At 44.2% G+C, this 22609-nt stretch overlaps 1 pseudogene; it reads right to left on the bottom strand.

Moving 5' to 3' along the window:
• Positions 1-13469: 13469 nt before the first annotated feature.
• LOC109387510 (RNA polymerase II subunit A C-terminal domain phosphatase SSU72 pseudogene) lies at positions 13470-14050 on the bottom strand (annotated as a pseudogene).
• Positions 14051-22609: the final 8559 nt, after the last annotated feature.

Here is a 22609-nt window from a genome sequence, read left to right as displayed (position 1 = left end):
GGTCACCTGCTGGCTTGTGGCATGCAAGGACAAGATTTGGTCCTTCTGAGCCCAGCAGTATGTCCCTCCACCCCAGCTTGCTCCTTTGAGAGCCAGAGGACAACCCCTGTATTTCCTAGTCGTAACCTACTGTCCTCATTGCTAGTAATGCCAACATGGCTTCCTGGGCCTATAAAATATAAAGCCTCAATTTAGTGGTTTTATGGGCCTCAGGATAGCTTTACTCATTGTTATGGGTTGAATTGTGACCCTGCCCAAACTTTATATGTTGAAGTCCTAACCTCCAGGATCTCAGAATGTCACCTTGTTTGGAAATAGGGTCATTGCAGATGTAATTAGTTAAAATAGGTTATTAGAGTGAGCCCTAGTCCAGTATGACTGGTGTCTTTATAGAAAGGGGAAATTTGAGGGGCCGGCCGAGTGGCGCGTTGTTTAAGAGTTGGCTTGGGAGCGCCAGCTCTGTAGCAGGGTCCTGGTTTGGATCCCACATGAGGGCCAGTGATGCTGTACCCTCTACAGCTAAGATGGTGAACAACAGCTCAACCTGGAGCTGGGCTGCCGTGAGTTGCTGGCGCCAGCGTAGGCTATAAAAGGGCTGCAGTGAGCTACCATGAGTCGCCGGCAGCCAGTGTGAGCGGCTGGCAGCTGCCGTGAGCCACCATGAGCGGCCACCCAATGGCTGGCGACTGATCTGCCTCAGCCAGGAAGAGCGCAATGATAATACCAACATGGGCCAATGAAGCGACGTCCTCCACAACTAGACTGAAGAACAAAATGACAGCAACTTGTCTGTTTCCCTCCCCCAATTCCCCAATAAAATCTTTTAAAAAAGGAAAAAGAAAGGGGAAATTTGAACACAGAGATAGACACGTAAAAGGAAGATGACGTGAAGAGACACAGGGAAAAGACGGCCACCTACAAGCCAAGAGGAGAGGCTTAGAGCATATGCTCCCTCAGTTTTCGCAGGAACCAACCCTGCTGACACCTTGGCTTGGACTTCTAGCCTCCAGAGAAACTGTGAGAAAATACATTTTTGTTGTTTTAGTCACTCAGTTTTGGGTACTTTGTTATGGCAGCCCAAGGAAACCAATATACTGATCATTAAAAAAAGCTACTTTTCCTTCTCCCCCATCTTTCCCTTGGGTGTGCAATAATTGGGTAAGAGATGGCACATCAATTCTAAACAAATATGTATTTTTAATGGAGGTTTAAAGGCTGTGTGTCCTATAAAATCATATTTGTTCAAGGTTAAAATAATCTCCTAAACTAGTTCACTTCCTTTTACATAAACCATCACTCAGGATTGAAAATTATAGCATGTGCTTCGCTTTCACACTTTATCAGTAATTTTAGGTAGAATTCATTTTCCTCAACCAGGAGCTTTTTGCTAATCCTAAGAATTACTGCTGGATAAAGAGAATATAATGAATGCTGATGGTATTTACTGAATGTAAATCCTCACAGAGTCCTCTGGAACAATTCATTTGGCTGGCTTGCAGCAAGGGTACTAGTTTCACAGAAGTTTTCACATTGAGCACAATCTGAAAGAAATCGGGGGTAGAGATACTTCTTTTTAGTTAAGTCTTCGGATCTCCTGAAAACAATGTGTTCATTTTCCTGAGCTGAATTGGAAAGTTCTTGTTTGCCCTTTAAACAGCAGTTGGCCTCAGAAGCTGTGCAGAGAGCATTAAGCTTGGTTGGGCTGGAGTGTGGGAGAGCAGTTTTCCTAAGCACATTATTAACAGGAAATTATTTGTCTGAGGTTCTGAAGGGTCTTTCACTGCCAGGCCACAAAAATTCCTTATTTTTAAATAAACAATCGTAGGCAGAAATAACTATGAAACTCAGAAAATTCATTGGATAAATTCTGATTCCAGACCTCCCAAAACTAAATTGACAGGCTCAGCTTTGGAGACCACGGTGCCCACCAATATTGCTGACCTCTGGGCCTGCTGGGCGTGGGCAGATGGCCACTAGCACAAGGCCAGCACAAAGTAGGCCCACAGAAATATCTGTTGAGGGAATGCTGAATGGATTTGGGAGCAACAAATCTGTGTAGTTGATAAAAATGGATCAAAGATGTTCAGTTACTTAAGAGAGATGTGATCATGTGGCCTGGAAACGAGCTTTCACCCTTGCAGTTGCCTTGTGAATGTGACAAAGTCATGTACTGTTGTTCAGCTTCAGTTTCTTCATCTGTAACTTGACTTCTAATCTCCTCCAACTTTGAAAAGGTCAATCCAGACTTCTCTAGTATCTCTGTGGAGTGAAAGACCGCTAAACTGAAATGAGAAGATGTGACTTCTAGCCCTGGGTTGGCCACCAATTACCTCAGTTTCCACTTCAGTAAAATTGGGATGATAGAACTTACCTCAGAATTTCTTTGAGAAATGAATTCTATAAAAGAAAAAACATTTTTTACTATAGTTGTGCAATGTAGTATGTATTATAATTTTTAAGACTGGAGTGGGATCTTTAAATTCAGCTTCAGTATTATTAAAAAGTAATAATATTATCAGTAAGCAATAATAAGGATTCTCAAGCAGTGCTTGTGCTCTCAGACTTTTGTTTGAGAATTTTATGTGCCTCATCAGAGGAGAGTCATCAGGTCCAGGGAGGTAAGGCAGGTAACTAAACAGCTATATTTTTATAAAGTCTGACATTCAGTGATATGTCTGAGTGCCTTTGTTATTGTGTGTTCTTGGAATTTTACTCAGTTCCTTTTGAACCTGATTAGATGCCTAGAGGTAGTTATAAAAGTATTACTGAAAAAGTATTAACAGATTGTTTCTCAGTAGAGTTGTACCAGTCCCACAACTGGACCTGCACTAACTATTGATGTTATGTTGAATTTTTGCTATTTTAATCTAAGAACTATGACATTGTTATTTTAATGTGTATTTCTTTAATAAATAACAAGGTTGAACACTTTTTTTTTAAGATTTTATTGGGGAATTAGGGGAGGGGAACAATGTTGGGGAACTGGGAAGGGGAACAGACAAGTTGCTGTCCTTTTGTTCTTCAGTCTAGTTGTGGAGGACGTCGCTTCATTGGCCCATGTTGGTATTATCATTGTGCTCTTCCTGGGTGAGGCAGATCGGTTGCTGGCCACTGGACGGCCACTCACGGTGGCTCACGGCAGCTCACGAAAGTGCACACCTGTTGCCGGCCAGCCCCACTACAGCCTACGCCGTCGCCGGCAACTCATGGCAGCCCAGCTCCAGGTTGTTCACTAGCTGTAGAGGGCGCAGCATCACTGGCCCTCATGTGGGATCTGAACCGGGGCCCTGCTGCTCAGAGCTGGCATCCCAAGCCAACTCCTAACCAATGCACCATTCGGCCGGCCCAACATATTTTTTCTATGGTTTTTTAGTAGGTTTTTTTTTTGGTCATCAAATCTCTTTATAACCTTTACTTATTGGGATATTAATGAATTTTAGCATCTTATTTAGTAACATAGCTGTATTAATTTCCTAGGGGTGCCATAACAAGTTACCATATACTGAGTGACTTAAAGAAACAAAAATTGATTCTCTCCCAGTTGCAGAGGCTAGAAGTCTGAATTAAAGTATCACCATGCTCTCACTGTGTCTCTAAAGGAGGATCCTTTCTTGCCCCTTCAGCTTCTGCTGGTTGACATCATCCTTTGGTGTTCCTTGACTTTTACACACGTCATTCCAACGCCTGCCTCCATCTTGATATGGCATTCTCTTCCTGGGTCTCTGTGTTGAAATTTCCATCTTCTTATAAGGATACCAGTGCCAGAATCTAAGCCCTAGATTAACTGGATTATCTGGGTTTAGATAACCCTGCAAACCAACTCATCTTTACTTGACTATATCTGTAAAGACCCTCTTTCAAAATAAGATCACAATTACAGGGGTTAAGATTTCAGCCTATTTTTGGGGGGTGCGGGGAGGGACGGGGGCACTGTTTGGCCCACAACACCTAAAAGAAAATATGAGCAGGAGGTCCTCTGATGGGGCAGGAACAAAAATCTGGCAGGTGAGTGCTACAGTCTCAGAGGAAAATCTGTGTAGGTTTATTATCATCTGTTACATCAAGGTACCATGAAAAGCCATGTTCTTCAAATTTTAAACTATTTGGATTTTAGAAACATGTAACTTAGTTGTGACGCTTTCAGAATACTGGTCACTAACCAATGGAACTACAGAAATAAACGCTGGCAATCTCGTAAGGTAGAAAGCACATTCTTCATAAAGTCAGGCACTCTGTATTTTTTGTTTTTGTTTTTGTTTTTTCTGGTTCTGGCACTGCTTAGCTGTGTGACTTAGAACAATTTGCTTAATCGACATATCTGTCCTTGTTCCAAAATCTGTAATACCTTCAAGGCCCTTTCCAATTCTAATAACCTATAATGCAAATACAAGAATAAGTTAAATCCATTTGCTGCAGTTTTCATGTGTATATTTGTAGAGGTAAATGATTCTTCAATTGCCTGTGTAGTAAACAGAAGCCTAGTAATTGAGGTGAAAGGTAATTTATATCCAAACCATTGTCATCCTTGAATATCGTTGGATTGGGGGAAGCTCTGACAGATGCTGAGATGCTCACATAATGAACCCACAGTTTGTTCTCCCTACAGGAAGAGAGGATATTTTCAAAATATAAAAGGCTCATTGATGTTGGACGTGAAACTAGTGATTCAACAATCGTTTTCATCTTCAAAGCCCTTTCTAAACAAAAGATTTGGTGGGACCTGGGATAACAATTCCAGAACCCAATACAAATAGGATCAGATGTAGAAACAGAACTCTTTGGATCAAGAGCCATCATCCTCTCTGCTGGAGTCCAGTGTTCTTCTTGTTCAAAAGTTTGGTTGTATATGTATTTCTGTTTCGGTGGAGGTCCTTCTGACACAACTATCAGTGGCTTATTAAACATTCAGGACTAAAATTAAGCTAGGTATTTTTTGTGAATCTTTGCCGTTCACTTAAGGAAAAAAGCCAAGAATGATAATATAGTGAGGTAGGTGAGCTCATGAAATCGGGGCCAACTTTCTAACTTCTTTCTTGATGAACACTAGGGGCCACTTCTCATATGACTCTGCCAGATTTTTAACATCGTGACCGCTAAAGCTTATCTGTTTCAGAAAATCTTGAAGGGGAGTGGTGGGAATTAATATTGTACAAATTAACTTATTAAGCATCCTGAGGAATTATAATGAAGGTCACTATTTAACATTGGGCCACGGTAGTGCTTTTGAATCTTCTGCCACTTCCTGCTTCCCCATACACTCTAGCCACACTCGACTCTTGAACGTAATATGAGCTTTCACAAGTCCGCACACCCTTCTGTTACTTATTTATTACAAACGCCTCCTTATTCCTCAAAGCCTTACTTGACTCCTCCATCTGAGCTAATCCTTCTCTCTCCTGTTTCAAGAGCAGTTTGCATGCTCCTCTATTACAGAGTTTATCAATATAATAGGATTAATTAGGACAGTCTCTGTTAGAGCAGGCATGCTTTGTGAGGGAATGGTCTGAGTCCTGTTTATCCTTGGAACCCTAGTGCCTGGTATACAGGAGGTATTTATGGATGTTGGTTAAGGAATTAAGAAATAGGACGACCTATAAAAGCTGTGGCCTTTTGTATCACTAGCTATGAAGACTCAGATGGTTATGAAAGAGAACCTGATATATTATGAATTGAACATGGTCAATTTTTTCTTCTAATTCATGTATCGCTTCCAGGGCAATAATGTGCTGTTTCAGAGCAGACGAACCACCACTTTGGGCAAGTCTGGTATTTTCCTTTTCTTCAAAACTGCCATTTAACTTGGGCTGGCAAATGGGGCGTTAGGTCTTCACATAGTTATTTATTTACCTGGCTTAGGAGTTTCAGATGAACCTTGTAGAAACAACACCAGTGTTTCCAAGAATGGGCCACACATAACTTTGAAATACTGCTATGCATGTTCTAGTTTGTGTGATTATAAAAATTAGCCCAGACAGTGTCTTTTTTCTGTTTGTTTTTTTTTTTTATTTTTTACCAGAAGCAACCCAGCAAGCTTTCCGCAATTATGATTTACAGTCCTGGTGTTGGAGCAGTCCTGAACCGGGTTAATCATTTGTCAGGAACGTGTTTTTAGCCTTTACTTTTAAATAATTTTAGATTTACAGAAATGTTATAAAAATAGGACAGAATTCCTGTATCTGCTTCAACTAGGTTACCCTAATGCTAACATCTGAAATAACCACAGTGCAATGGTCCAAACCATATTAACATTGATAAAATACTATATACTAATTAATCTATAGGCCTTATTCCGAATTTGCCATTTTCCTCACTAAGGTCCTCTGTCTTGTTCAGGATCCAGCCTAGGATCCCACATTGCATTTACTTGTCAAACTAAACTATTTTCTCCAAATGGTTACAGTTCTTCAGTCTCTCTTTGTCTTTCATGACCTTTGGAGTTTCAAAGAACACCAGTCAGTTATTCCCTCAGTTTGAATTTGTCTGGTATTCTCTCGTGTTAGATTGAGGTTATACATTTGAGGCAGAAATACCACAGAGGAGATGTTGTGTTCTGCTCAGTGCATATAAAAAAAATTTTCACTGACCTTTTGTGCAAGTAGTTCTTAAGGAATTACTCCTTAACAGATAATTACTTTTACTTATTTACTTTTGTTGGCATTTCATATTCTCTATATTTTGGCAGTTAATATTCTCAGGAATTCGGTACAAATGACTGAGAGTTTGGGATCATGATTCACAGACCAAGACGCCCTTAGAAGACCGTCCATTTCCCTACCTGGGGCGTTTGAGAAAAGACAGCTGGCAGTCCTGCCCTTTCTCCCGTGAGCAGAGACGCATCATCAGCCAGGGAGGGGGCCTTCTCCTGCCCAAGCAGCTTTCAGTCCAGCCCCGCCTTGTACTGATTACAAGCTGCTTCTGCGTAGGTTGGGTTTATCCAGAAGCTGGCTCTGAGACAATGACTTGAGGATTGGTCACTCATTTGGGAGGTTAGCCCAGGAGGCACAGGTGGGAGAGCAGGCCGGAGGGGCAGGAAGGGAGAAAGACCCTGGCATCTTCTCTCTAGTCCCAGCTGTCATCAAACGAGGGCTGCTCCCAGGACACTCGCTTCCTGGCATTCTGGCCCATTCCAAACCAGGGAATACCTCCAGGTGCCTGCAGTAGAATGTCTAGAATGTCTTTGGTGTTTAAGGCAACTGTGAGTGACCGGAGATCTGGCAGGGACACCACAGGGCCCCTTCTGCTTCCACTTCCTTCTTTCTCTTTATTCTTCCCTCCTTGTTTCCAATTAAAAAAAAAAAAAAGAAAAGAAAAGAAAAGAAAAAGAAAGGGGCCGGCCAAGTGGCGCGATGGTAAAGAACTGGCTTGGGATGCCAGAGGGCCCCGGTTTGGATCCCACATATGAGGGCCAGTGACACTGCCCTCTACAGCTAAGATGCTGAACAGCAGCTCAACCTGGAGCTGGGCTGCCATGAGTCCCCAGCAACGGCATAGGCTGCAGCCCCTGCTGCAGTGGGCTGCCATGGGCTACCGTGTGTAGCCAGCAGCCAGCGTGAGCGGCCAGCAGCCACCATGAGTGGCCAGCAGCCGCCCTGAGTGGCCGTCCAGAAGCCAGCGACTGATCTGCCTCGCCCAGGAAGAGAGCAATGATGGTGTCAACTTGGGCCAGTGAAGCAACGTCCTCCACAACTAGACTGAAGAACAAAAGGACAGCAACTTGTCTGTTCCCCTTCCCCCAATTCCCCAGCACTGTTCCCATCCCCCCATTTCCCCAATAAAAATCTTAAAAAAAAAATCCTATGTGGCAGCTGGAGCGGGTTGGGAGGGGAGGGCATATCAGAGTGGAAGTTTTGTGTTGGTAAAAATCCTCATATGATGGCAGCACATCACTAACATGGATCAACCGGGGATCAGATGATGCTGAGTCCTGTTTTCGAAAGATCAATAACCAAAGGCAGAAAAAACAAATGTATTTCCTAAACTTAAAAAGTTATTGTTGTCCAAGTTGTGGTCTTTCTTCCCAGGTTTTAGGACTCTGAGATCAGTTGCATAAAGAGAGATGCATTATTTCCTGAGTTTGGGGGTGTCCCAGTACCACCCACACTGAAACACCCTACAAATGAAGCATAGAACACCTGACTCTGAGGGGTTAACTCTTTTCAGAAACTTTCTGGCAACTTGATGCCACATCTCACAGTGGGACAGTCAGCGGGACAGTCAGTGGTTCTAAGGTGGCCCCCCAAAATGGGAGCAAGGGCTTAAGATGTGGAGAGAAATGTGGAACTTCCACACTTTGCTCTCTAGTAGATGTCCTTAGGTGAGTTAGTTATCTGATTTCCTCACCTGTAAGACAGGAGTAATCAAACCTACCCCATGTGGGCGCACTGAAATGAGATAAGGTCAGTCAATGAGACGGTCTTGGTTCAGGGTCGGCTCTCAGCTCATGGTGGGGTGGAGGCAACTCCTCACTGACTCTCAGACCTTGTGTTATCCACATCCTAGATGATCTCAGCACTGACTAACCTAGTGAGGTCATTATTACGATCTCCACTTTGTGGAGTAGGAACGCAGTTCCCAGAGAGGGTGTGCCCCTGCATCTGTCAGGATCTGAGCCCAGATCCACTTTGCCACATGCCTTACGGACGTCATACCCAAGTGAAGAGTTGGTACTCACCTTCCTCCGACCTCATCTTCCCACATAAAATGGACAGATAGAGAAAGCCTACAAGCTCCACATCCTCTGCCAAAAAGGCAAGCGGAAGCAAAGGGGACTAACATCACCCAACACCACAGCCCAGGCACAATGGGCCGCTGCGCGAAAGGCGTCTTGTTTAAGAAGAGTCGGAGGACAGCGAGACAGAGCTCTCCATGCTGGAGGGGACACTGTGCCAGATGTGCCAGGCTGGCCAGCTGGACTCGGAAGTCCTTTGGTCCCTGCCACTCAGAGCCCGCCTGGTTGTAGCACGTAGCCAGCTTCCATTCCACATCCCAGGCTTCGGCTGCTGTACTCCAGACCAGGGCAAGAAGCCACAGAGACCACGGTTCTAGGACCTGGTGGCAGCAGCATTTAGAAAGCGGATGACGAGCCAATTTCTGTACCTTTCTGGCTTTCAACCTCCTTGCCTTCATCTTCCAGTTTCTACCTAGAGCACTCTCTCGGACTCATGGTGCTGACCCCTCTCGAAGTCTTTCATTCCCCCCCAAATTTGGACTAAGATTTTTGTAGACCTGTGACCTCACAGAGGATGAGAAAATAGAGGTTCTTTGGGTAAGGATGAGGTGGCAGAAAGGGGTGAGGAAAGGATATTGTGAATATAGGCAGGAAGAAAGGCTACAGCAATTCACCACAATGAGCCATGATTCTAAACCAGGCAAGTCCAAGGAAACCTGTTCCTACCACCTTCTACTCAAGTCCCTGGTAATACTGACCTCGCTTGGTAATTTGGGTGTTGGTGATTTCAAGAAGGGAGAGTGTGGGAAAGCATGGATAGGTTACTTGTTTAAAATGTGCAAAGGTATAAATAAATTCTTCTACTGCCCTAGAAGAATTTGATTTGTTACAATGGCCACAAAATACCAACTAACTGGTTAGCAGGTGATGATCTAACTTCTTTCCTATTAATTAAGGCTGTTTCTATAACACTTGTGGCACTTACAAAGCTAGAGGATTCCAGCCAAACACTGACTTTGCAGGGTCTTTGAGCAGGTTTCAAGGATGTCCCTTCAGAGGAAAAGCTTATATCCACAGAAGGAAGCTGACTGTAGAATCCCTCCTAGTGAGTTGCTCTGAGGGTTCTCGGTTAATTTGAGGACACAGAAAACATAAACTGAGTGAAATGTTAACAGATGTAATGAAAATAATCACAGGCCTTGGTAAGAAGAGCTGGAGGGTGGAGGTTGGCACCTGACCAACAGCATTTGTGGAGCTAGATTTGAGCTAGGAGCAGAGGAGGACTGTAAATACTTCCTCTTAATTTCTCAATTTACAGATCAGGGAACAAAGGATTAGTAGCTAGGATGACATTTGTTAGACTTTGGGGGAGGGGCCATCTGGTGAAAGTAGAAAGCCAGCCCATGCTGAGGAAGAAGGCATAGAGTACTGTGTGCTTTTAAAGACTAACAGATTATGGCTTTGCCTGTTATATGACCCACACAAGACTAAAAATAAAAAGAAAAGCAAGTTAAGGCAATAAGAGTAGATGTCGATTACTTAATCCATATTTCTGGAAGTTCTTTGTCCAATGTATAATCCAGGTAAAGAGAAATGTGTGTGGACAAAACACAGAGGATGGCTAAATGCCACGTCAGTGGTGCCAGCTAGGAGGGTATGAAGAAGACATAAAAGAGAAAGTTCTTGTAGATGGCACTGGAAGAAAGAGAACACTAGCTGGGTCTTGGAGGAGAGAAGACTTCATACTGGCAGCGTGGAAGTATGGGCAGGGAGGGCTATTCAGATGGAAGGTAGAAGGTAGACAAGCACCCCTGCAAAAATCACAGGAATCAAATATGAGGCCTGGTCTGTTGATTAAAGGGAGCAGGAGACCCTTCAACTGAGCAGGTAGTGTAAGGTCACTTTCTGGAGAGCCTTGGAAGCTAGGAAGAAAGAAATGGATTTGGAAATGTTGACTGATTGGACAGGAGGGTGACACTTGGGGAAACAGTATTTTAGGCAGCACCCATACACATTCTGTTTGGGTGACACTTGGGGAAACGGTATTTTAGGCAGCACCATACATATTCTGTTTAGGATAGAGGGAGCCTCAGGCAACAGACTTTGGGTATCCTGATCCCATTGACAAAGCCTGTTCTAATTCAAAAGCTATTGTCAGGGATTAAGTGTGAGTGTTTGGGCCCCACCAGCAAGGTGGTTCCTCTTGTGGAATGGGGCAACAGTCTCTTTACATCTGACACAATTAACTTTCCAATTCAGCCAACTCCAGTCTTTGCGGTCACCCAGCATCCCTGTGATTGTTAATGGCTTCCATACAGGCAGGTCTACAGGAAATCCATTGGTTTTAATTTAAAGATACAAATTGATAACTAAAACTGCTGCTAAAGAGATACTTAATTAAGTAGTTGAGAGTCTTATTCTTATCTACATAGCCTTAATAAGAAATAACATAAACTGCTGTAATAGTTGACATAGAGAAATGCAGGCTGTAAACAACCTCAGAAATGTTCTTTTATTGTAGATATCATTGCAGGAAGTGTACAGAAAATGTTTTTAAATCACCAATAATTTTCTTACTTGCCCGTAAGGCATTTTTAAATATAGCATTATTGTGTTACACATTCAGTGAACATATTCCCTTGTATCTAAAGCACTTTCCACCGTGCTTGGCTCTGTGTTGTAGTTTATATGCTTTCTATACTGTGAAATATCGCACCCCACACCTGAGCTGACATTTGTTTAACCCTTCCCCTCATTTTGAACATTCCCACAAGTTCCCCCTTTAAGAGACCTTATGCAGATATAAAATGTTTTCTTTCTAGGAAAATTGCATTGCACCTGGAAATAAAGGGAAGGAAACATTTCAGTGATTCTTGATTTATGTCAATAGATTCTTTCCCCAATAGGCCTCTGGGTGAGTTTATTCTTTTCCACAGTCTGTAACACCAACCACTCATAAGTATGTTGATGAAAGAAATTCCAAGCCTAAAGAAAGGTTTAAAGAGTTTTTGGGAGCCAAGGTTTGGGGGCCAGTCCTGGAAACAAAATCTCAATGGACTGAGAAAATGCTCCAGGAAATAGCAGTTTTGCAGTTTATTTTATACATTAGAATCAAAGGAGAAGATGGGGAAAAAGTTACATGAAACCCACTGGTGCTGGATTAAGGAGGTGGAAGAAACAATGCAGGGAAGTCTCTAGGATTGGACACACAGTAAAATGAAGAGATAAATACTTCTTTCACATTGGTGGGTGCAGGATGGTTAACAAGTAACATACATGGTTTACAGAGGTATGTGGGTAAGAGATATTAGGAATGTTGGGGTTGTCTCGCCCCGTACCAGGGTGTTTAACTTTGGAGGCCTGGAGAAGAGATCATTTTGACATTTTAAGTATGTTATTCTAGATGCACAAGAAAAGGGACAGCACTTGCTTAAGGTCAAGGTTAATCTATTTTATTGGCTTTAGGATGTGACTTGCCAGTATAACCTGCTCAGTTAGGAATTCTTTTACGATCAAAACGTGCCGTGGTTACTTTTAGTTATTGTGCTCATCAAGCTTACCGAGGTAGCTCCGTTTTTTTTGTTCACAGGTGGAAGATAACACCTGATAGGTAAGATGATTTTAACCACTAGGAGTGGAATGTTTTTCCACATATAGTAAAAACTGTGTTTTGAGAAGAGTAGTCTGATTAATCGGCATGGGGACGATGCCTTGACATGTAACATTTCTAGTAGTTTCGGCAAAACACAAGGCAGTGAAGGTAGAGGAGGTGGAATGATGATGAGGGTGATAACTTGGTCGTGGCAGCGTAGTATAGTCTGTTTTGCTAAAGGCCAAGTTTCCGTAAAGTCCTAGCTCAATGCCATTGGCAAAGAGGGGAAGGATGTCAGTATGATGGGAAACTTGTGCTGGTTTAGAGATTCCTGCAATGTTAGTGTTTGGTGCCTCCCATAAGGCAGCACAGCCAAAGCCACGTGCCTGGTCGCCAGCTCCTTCATCCACGTCCTTCTTCTGTGCTCAGTTCGCTCAACCTGTGTGCATTTTGTCCTTGTCCTCATAAGTCACCAGTGTCAACCTTTAAGCCCTGTCCATGAAGCTACCCACACCTTAATTTTTATAAAATTGTGGCAAAATACACAGAACATGGAATTTCCCATCTTAACTATTTTCAAGTGTATACAGTTCAGTGGCATTGAGTACATTGACACTGTTGTGCAGCCATCACCACCATCCATCTCCAGAATTCTCTTTACCTTGCAAACCTGAAACTGTACCTGTTAAACAAAAACTCCCATTCTCAATGACGAGACAGACACACAGACACACAGGGAAGAAGGCCATGCGAAGATAGAGGCAGAAACAGGAATTATACCACCACGACAAGAAGAGCATGGAGCCAAGAAGAGGCAAGGATGGCTTTGGAACTTTGGGAGGGAGCAGAGCCCTGCTGACACCTTGATTTTGGACTGCTGATTTCAGAACTTTTAACGCTACTGTCCACCAGCAGAAGCCCTCGGGGGAAAAAACAAGTCTCAGAAGGGAAAGTATTAACGACAGGAAGAACAAAGGCTCCAACTGATCTGCCTCACCCGGGAAGAGCGCAATGATGGTGCAAACTTGGGCCAGTGAAGCAACGTCCTCCACAACTAGACTGAAGAACAAAAAAAAAAAGGACAGCATCTTGTCTGTTCCCCTTCCCCCAATTCCCTAGCACTGTTCCCATCCCCCCCGATTCCCCAATAAAAATCTTAAAAAAAAAAGAGATGGCTCCGGGCAGCTGGCGCACCTGCCCGGGGCCAGGTCAGTAGAAGCAGACGGTGTGCAGGAAGGCCCTGCTGTTCTTCTCCTCGAACTCCAGCAGCAGCTCATCAATCTCATTGTCCAAGTCCTCCGTGTCCTGAAGGCACTGGCAGAGCTCACAGATGAGGAACGCCCTCAGGGTGGCCTCTTCCGTGGTTGTCCTGGATCTCCACGTTGACCACGTGCACCAGCTGGCAGGTCTCCTGCTCCCTGGAATTCAGCTCTTCCACGACCTGGTCGGTACACTCGCTCCTCTCACTCCTCGCAGGTCAGGATCAGATCGAACTGGTCTCGGCAGTTCTGGAACCGTTCCGGCCGGGGCTTGATCCGCTTATTTCTGTCCTAGAGCTCTTTGTCTTTCCGAAGGAGATCATTGTACATCTGCTCGTAGGTGGTACTGAAATCATAAACATTTGGCTTGTCCGGAGCTGGTCCTGGAAGCTTCACGTGAGTTCCTGTGCCGAAGGACCGGAGGTTGAATCCCCGTTTGCTGAGGATGTGGTGCGCCTCCATGCTCCGGTTCTGGTTGCTGGAGCACACCACGGCCACCTGCAGCGGTAAGGACGGCATGGCAGCGGCAGCACCTTCCACACGCTGCAGCTCCGGTTCCGGCTCCGGGACTCCCACTCAGTCGCGGCTACCGAGCGAGCAAGATAGTGCCCGTGGCCCCCGGAGGTCATGACGCGAAGCGCTGGCGCCGGTGACGTATGTATTTGCGTGGCACGCAGCACGGGCGTGTACACGGCGCCCTGCGGCCTCCCCGCGCCTGCCCAGAGCACCTGGCTGCGGATAGAGGAAGGCCCGCCCCACAGGCACCGGGCGGGCTAGTGTGGCGCTGCTCTGGTCGTGGGTGGCCGAGGCCCGCGCTCCTCACGGGGCGCCATACTGTTCCTTTTGAGAGCTTGGAACAGTGAGCTGTGAGGTAGGTGCTTGCACGGAGCCGTTGTCCCAGGCCAAGTAAAGACGCTGGGTTAAAGAGGGAACGTAATACGAAGAAGAAAGCCCAGGACTAGAAGATAGGCCACGCGGGTTCTAGCTGCCGGGGTTCGTTGCTGCTAACCAGTCACGTGACATTGGGCAGCTGTGTTCTTATCTGTAAAGGGAGGCTGTCGAAGCAGATAATTCCAAATGTCTTTCCAGCCTGATGGTGAGCACTAAGGTTTGCAAACAGTTCCCCGCGATAGGGCACACCCTCTGAAATGAGCACGAATAACGGAAACCCCTTTCTGCCCCTTTTCAGCGCAAATATGCAGTCTCTGAGGCTAATTTTAAAAGGGATGAAAGTATCCTATGGCTGGAAGGGACCTTGCAAAGTGCCTTCGCGCCAGAACAATGACATCTATAGCAACATGGATGCCTTCTGTGTGTGTAGAGTTTCGGAGTTCTCTTCAGAGGCAGCATGCCAAGTATCGCTTTGAGTTTGTGAGTCAGGTAAGGCAGGCTCAGTTTAAGTAAATAAGTAAATGGATATTTATTGAGGGTCCTCTGTGTGTCAGGCAACGTGCTCAAAGCTTCACACAGAAAAATAAGAGTAAGTCCTGCCTTTAAGGAGTCTACCTAGTACATCTGCCCCAGGTGAGGAAACTGGCATTTAGAAGGTCAGGTTTTGCAAGTGAAATCACACGAGAAGATGCATAGCTGGGTCAGGAAGCCAGGTCCGATTTTTAGACCGGAGGATGACATCAGGCCACGCACCATTTTCATGGTCCCAAGAAACAGCAGTAATGGAACTCGTTTTGGAAACAAACTCTGGTTGGGCACATCTGACTATGGAGATTTTGTTCTAAACAGTAGGGTGAACATTTCATGTTGAATTTAATGCTTACTTCCTGTTCTGTTTAATTGAAAAACACACAGTCCCTGCCCTTTTTCACTTCTGGTCAGTGGCATAAGTTCCTCATTCAACACTTGGCAGAGCACTTGGGTACAGCACCCTGGGGACAGGATGAGGTGGAGGAGGGAGAAGCAGAACTGCCGACCTGAGTCCTGTGAGGTCTGCAGTGCCCAAGAACCCACATGCCTAGTGGCAGGGTTTGCAAAGCTTGTCTTTTCTTCATCTGGAGATGAAGAAACAGGCCTGTTTCCTCTCCTGTGAAGTTGGTGAAAAGTTAATTTTTTAAAAGGCCTTGCTTTCTCTTTACCCATTACATCAACTCGTAACTAATTTTAATGGGCTTTGGCAGGATCATCTATTATAATTTGGTACCAGTTTTGTCACATCTTTCAAATCATTTTATGTCCCTTATGTCATGAGACTCAAGATGGTAATTGTACAATCAATAAAGAATTAAGCATAGGGACTACAGTGGACTGAATGGTGGCCCCAAAATGTCAGGCCCTAATCCTTGACATCTTGTAAATGTTACCTTATTGGAAAAACAACATTTGAAGATGTGATTAAGTTAAGGATCCTGAGATGGGGAGATTGTCCTGGATTATCCAGTGGAGCCCTAAATGCCATCAAAAGTGTCCTTGTAAGAGAGAGGCACAGGGAGACGACGCATACACAAAAAAGTGAGGTGATGTGAAGACAAAGGCAGAGAGACTGGAGTGAAGCACCCATAAGCGAAAGAATGCCGGCAGCCACCGGAAGCTGAAAGAGGCAAAGAACGGATGCTCCTCTGGGCCCCGTGGCAGGCGGACGGCCTGACGGTGCCTTGATTTCTGCCCAGGAAGGCTGATGTTGAACTTCTGGCCTCCAGAACCGTGAGAGAATTTCAGTTGTTTGAAGCCACCAAGGTTGTGGTAATTTATTACAGCAGTCACGGGACACTACAGCAGTCACAGGTACAAAACAGCTTATGCCTCTATTGTTAGAGCAGTGTGACAAAGCCTATGGATCTCTTCTCAGAAAAATGGCTTTGAATCATAAAATACATCAGATCATGTTGGAAGCCGCATATATTGAAATAACAATTGTTAGAACATAAGAAAACAACTTTGTATAGCTTTGAGCACATTCATCAAGATGACACATTTCAAATATAGGCAAGTTAGAGCTGATTTTATTTTTGGAAGACACCAGTTTGAAGGCTGCTGTTGCCCAGCTTGAGTCACACTGCATTGTGAAGTGGCCTGTGGTACAAAAGGTTGAGATCATGTGTGATCTGCTGGGGGTCTAGTGCCCACTACTGATTTGAAGTAATGATGAAAATATTGTGTTGCAAGGTATGAACAGTCGCTGTAATATAATCATAGAAATACCTGGTATTCTTTGGTGACCAAGTCCCAGGACTGCCAGTGCTCTGTGGTGTGTTGCCTTCATTGACAGTTGAGGGAAATGCTAGATTTCAGATTGTAGATCTCAGGTGCAGGACACTTGACTCAGAGGGACAGGCATCAGGAGTGCCAGTGAGTATGGGCTGCAGGGAGGCTGAGGAGGGCCTGGCAGGCTTTGTCAGGACGGCAGCCTGTGTAGGAGCTGGACCTCTCGTGTGGGCAGTCTCAGAGGCAGCACTCCCATGAGCTGCCTGGTCCTAAAGCAGGCACAGCAAATTGGACAGGGTGTCAGGGTGACTGTGAAATATGACGGATTAACAGCCGAGGCTGGTGGTATGACCTGCTTTCAGACACTTCATTTAGAAGTTATCATATTGCTGGATGCTTCCTATAATTTGTGATGATGCTGATTGTGATAAATCGTGAGTTCTGGCAAACCCCCCCAGCCCGCGCCAATGGTTGCACAGAGAAAATGTGTAATTCTATGGGAACATTCATGCCACGAATGAGAGCGAAGATCTGGCTGTGACAACGGAATGCTCAGTCAGTGAACAAAGTAATTAAATCAAGCTAATTAAATCATAATAAAAATAATTTTAATAAACAAAAACAAAAACAAACGTCCCCATTCTCTCCCTCCTCTCTCCAGCATCCCTGGCAACCACCATTCTACTTTGTGACTTTATAATTTTGGCTTCTATATCTCATAAGTGCAATCATACAGTATTTGTCCTTCTGTGTCTGGCTTATTTCAGTTTGAATAATGTCCTCAAGGTTTATTTATGTTATAACATGTATCAGGATTTCCTTCCTTTTTAAGGCTGAATAATATTCCATTGTATGGATATACCACATTTGTTCATTTATTCGTCTGTTGATGGACACTTGGGTTGTTTCTGTGTCTAGGCTATTATGAATAATGCTGAACATGGTTGTGTAAATATCTTTTTGAGTCTGTACTTTTCATTCCCTCCTTTTTTAAAGACAAAGTCGTATATTTGGTACTGTGTTTTTTAAAATAGGACTCTAACATGCCTTTTTTACTGTGTAAGTATTTTAATTAGGATAATTACTATTTTGTTAGGGCTGTGCGGTGATAAAGTTGTAAGGGTTTGAGTGGACTGTCTCAGCTCTGCTTCTCCCATGAACCCTATCTTCTCACAATTTTGCAGAATAAGAGGGGTATGTGTTTGTTTCGAGATGCATGAGTGCATCACGTCATAGCAGAAATGCCCATAGATTTGAAAGAACATAAGCTGGGATACAGCTGTGTGCTATACTACCAGACACCTAGGTGATCTTAGAAAGTTAACCAAACCCAGTTTTCTCCTTAGTGGCTCTGCCTGCCAGGACTCCTGGAGGAGTACCTGACCCGAGATACCTGGTCCCAATTCACTCATCACAGGAGTTTAAAACATTAGCATTTACAATAGGATCGAGCTGAGGCTGAAAAGAGGGAACTTGGTTGGAGAGTTGAAGAGCTCTGTAAGCAGCGGGCTCAACTGTTCTCTTGCGCCTACAACTGTTTACATCATACACAAGGCTTGATGGACCAAACAAATTAGATACAGGAGCATTCTGTTCTAGCATGAGTGTGTGTATAGAGAGATTTGGAAAGCACAGAAGGTTCCAGGAGCTGCTGTCTATCTCAGTAGAGCTGCGTGTTTATTGTTTATGAGCATTTTTACCAGTAAAGAAAGGCCCTTCTCCGCGTGCCACAGAGACAAGGACTGATTCAGCAATGATGACTAGCCTTGCTGGAATGTAAACTCAGTCTACAAACAGAGAAGAAGTAGAATGGGGATTTAATGTGATAGTCAACCCCTCGGAAAAATTATTTGTGACCGAGGAAGAGACTCAGAGACCCACCCAGAGGTTCAGGCTTTAGATAATTCTGAGGGCCTAGAAAAGATGACATTAATCTAGTCCTCAGCATAGCTAGGCCCCAACAATCGCCAGAACTGAGCTCTTGGGCTTTCTGTTTTATGGAAATACTGAAAACAGAAGAGACAAAGAGCCTCTTCTTGGTTTTTCATTTATATGATAATGTAGAACATGTAATGTCAGTGTTACTGTATGAATAAAATTTTTAGTAGTTTAAAGTTACAATTAGAATTTACTGAAAAAAGGGAAATCACATCTACAGTATTTGTTTGGAATGGAGGCATAAGGGGATGGCTACCTGAAACCAACTAACTATCTTTGCATGAAAGGAGGAAGAGAGTGAGGCAACAAGGAAGAAGAAAGAAGAACAGGAGCTAAGGGAAGGGATGTCACGTCTGTGCCCAGTGCACCTTCACACTGTTGTAGTTTTCACATTACTGATCACTGTAACGTTTTCAGTTATGAGATTCATCCCATTAGTTACTCCACCGGAACGAAATCAAATAGGACAGAATAGAGAATATCAGAATGTGTTGCCTGTGGTCAGGGTCAGCATTGTTTGTAACTAATTTCTCCACACATCTATGTTCCTGAATGTATATGCTGCATTATAATGCAAAATACATCTTTTTTAAAAGATTTTTTGGGGAAATTGGGGGATGGGAATAGCGCTGGGGAATTGGGGGAAGGGGGAAACAGACAAGTTGCTGTTGTTTTGTTCTTCAGTCTAGTTGTGGAGGACGTTGCTTCACTGGCCCAAATTGGCACCATCATTGTGCTCTTCCCGGGTGAGGCAGATCAGTCGCCAGCTTCTGGATGGCTGCTCACTGCGGCTGCTGGCCGCTCACGCTGGCTGCTGGCTACACACAGTAGCCCATGGCAACCCACTGCCACAGGGGCTGCCACCTACACTGTCGCCAGCGACTCATGGAAGCCCAGCTCCAGTCGTTGTTCAGCATCTTAGCTGTGGAGGGCAGTGTCGCTGGCCCTCATATGTGGGATCCGAACCGGGGCCCTCTGACTTCCCAAGCCAGCTCTTAACCAACGCGCCACTCGACTGGCCCCAAAATACATTTTTAAAAAATGATTTTTAAAGGATTTTATTGGGGAACAGTGTATTTTTCCAGGCCCCATCAGCTCCAAGTAAAGTAGTTGTCTTCAATCTAGTTGTGAAGGGTGCAGCTCCGTGGCCCAGGCGGGGATTGAACCGGCAACTTTGGTGTTATGATCACTATGCTCTAACCACCTAAGCTAACCGGCCACCCCAAAATACATTTCTTACTGTGGGTTGTGGTCAGAAATTTGAGAAACATTCTGACATTTCGCCTGTCTTCTCCTGGTCCTTCCTTTTCAGTCAATGAGAATTTTGTGTTCAAATTTGGCTACTATTGGACTCTCAGTAAATGGTGCCTGGTTGAGTCTAATGCTTATTAACTTCCCACCATCATCTATTCAGGGATTGGGAATTGCCCCAAGGGCACCCCACACTCCTAGCATGTCCATCAGCTGTGGAATAGTGGAAAGAATCCTGAATTTAGAGCTAAAAGCTTGAATTTGAATCTCAGTTCAGCTACAGATATGGTTGCATAAAAATCTCTCGGATCCAAGCCAATCTTTTCCAGCCCAATTTAGTCAATGAATGTTTATTGAATGCCTACTGAATACTGGGTATGATGCTAGGCACCAGGAATTTGAGAAGCTTGTTGGCTGGAGGTGGAGATAAACACATAATTCTAAAATAACTATGGGGGAGAAATGGGGGGGGGGATACTTAATTCTACTTGTAGGAAGGGTAGGATGTAATGTATGAGTTGAGCCTTTAAGAAGGAATAGCTTTGAATTGCCAAGTGGAAAATGACATGACTGGCTTTCCAAGCAGAGGGACCACCAGAAGTAGGTCCCAGGCCTGGGGAAAGCTCCTGACATGGGCCTTGAAGGTCAACATGGCCCTGGGTAACACTGAGAGTTTAGGTAGTCAAGTGGATGGACAGTCATGTCAGCAAATGGCAAACGAATGAGAAGCACAGGCTGTGAGGAGAGAATCCAGGTCCTTCCTTCACTCAGGTGCCTCAGCTTTCAAGTGTCCAATGTCTCCTCCTTGTTCCCCCAGCATGGCTTCATCCTCTGTGAGCAACCCATTGTCCTCCCCTCGCCACCCCACCCCACCCCACTCCCAGCACCAGGTGTAGCCATGGCTCCTCCATGCCCCTTGGTTAGCATCTTACAGAATTTACCTCCTGCCTGCCACCTAGAAAGCAGATTATAGTGACCTTTAGCATCCTGAGCATTTGAATTCTATTAGGTGTCTCTGATACCTGACTACTCTTTGGGGGAACTTGGTTCAGGCAAGCTCTCCTTTTTGAAGACTTTCCAGGCTTACCCTCCACCCTATATTAGAGTTTTCCTCAGAAACAGAATAAGTAGGATATATTTGTTGAGAGAGACAGAGAGATGGAGAGAGCTTGAGATTTAAGGAACTCACGTGATAGTGAGGACTGGCAAATCCAAAACCTGTGGGGCAGACTAGCAGGCTGGAAACTAAAGCAGAGTTTTTGTGGCAGCCTTGAGGCCAAATTCCTTCTTCCCTGGAAAACTTTAATCTTTGCTCTTAAAACCTTCAGTTGATTGAATGAGGTCCATCCACATTATGGAGGGTCACCTGCTTTACTTAAGGTCTACTGATTTAAATGCTAATCTCATCTAAAAAATGCCTTCACAGCAATGTCTAGACTGGTGTTTGAACAAACAACTGGGCACCATGGCCCAGCCAAATTGAAACATAAAATTAACCATCACAACCTCTTCCCTCCCCACCCCCCACCCCCAACACACACTAAAGAACTGGCAAGCTCCTGTCTAGGACTTCACTTCATTTAATTGGCTCTGTCTGTGGTCTTGGGAAGAGATGTAATTCTCATCATTTTACAAATGAGGCCATTGAGATTCACGCAGGTTAAGTGACTCGCCCCAGGTCACACAGTTCTGGAAATGGAAGCCAGGTCATGGTCTCCAGGTCCTGGGTGCTTCCTGCTGTAGCACAGCCATATCTGTGCTGGGACTGTAATGATGGGTCTTTCGGCAGAGAGGAGCCGAGACCTCCATCCTGGGCACACTGTGGCTTTGAAAGCCAGACACCTTGATTTGGATCCCAGCTCTGCGTGCACATGCAGCTGAGGACCTGGGAACATTTATTTAAGCTCTCTGTGCCTTAGTTTCCCCATTTATAAAATGAAGATCATAATAAACTTCCCCTAGGGTGGTTTTAACTATGAAATGAAATATGCAGCATGGTACCTAGCACATTAGCTGTCATGTACTAGACAATAATATTGGCAGTAATAACAAAAATATTTAATCTTTCGCAACCAATTTATGTAGAGAGAATGAAAATGTCCATGTATATAGCTGAAAGTTCTGTCTCCACCAAGGTTTCATAATACGTGTCTCCAGTTATGCATACATATATGTACAGTCCCAGATTAATTCCATAATTTTAATAAATAATTTTACATGTTTGTTTATTATTTATCTTACCATTCCTAACACCTCCTTACCTATTTCCTACTTACTATTTTTAAGTAAGCACCAAATGTTTGTGTTTCCGGTAGTCTGTTGAACATTTCATTTCCTTTGACTGTGTTTTTTTGTTTTTGTTTTTGTACTTAGCCTCTGATTCTGTTTTTCGTTCCGTTTAACTTCCTAGAAGGCACATTGTGAGAGGGTGGGGTCTGGAGTTCAACTGTCCCAGTTCAAGTCCCAGCCATGGGTCATCTTGGGTAAGACCTTCCTACAGAGGCCTTGGTTTCCTCATCTGTAAAATGGGACAATTAGTAGTTCCTACCCTATAGGATTATCATGAGGATTAAATGAGTAAAAATATGTAAATGCTTATAATACATATATTAGGTACTAAATATGCATTAATAGATATTACTGTTTTTACTATCCTTATAGTTAGTTTTTTTTGTTTTTTTTAGATTTTTAAAAATTTTTTTATTGGGGAATTGGGGGGATGGGAACAGTGCTGGGGAATTGGGG

The sequence above is a fragment of the Hipposideros armiger genome, unplaced genomic scaffold, assembly GCF_001890085.2.
Source record: "Hipposideros armiger isolate ML-2016 unplaced genomic scaffold, ASM189008v1 scaffold_160, whole genome shotgun sequence".
In the NCBI taxonomy this organism is placed as follows: domain Eukaryota; kingdom Metazoa; phylum Chordata; class Mammalia; order Chiroptera; family Hipposideridae; genus Hipposideros; species Hipposideros armiger.
Note: the sequence above shows the minus strand (reverse complement) of the source record. Positions and strands in the feature narration are given on the sequence as shown.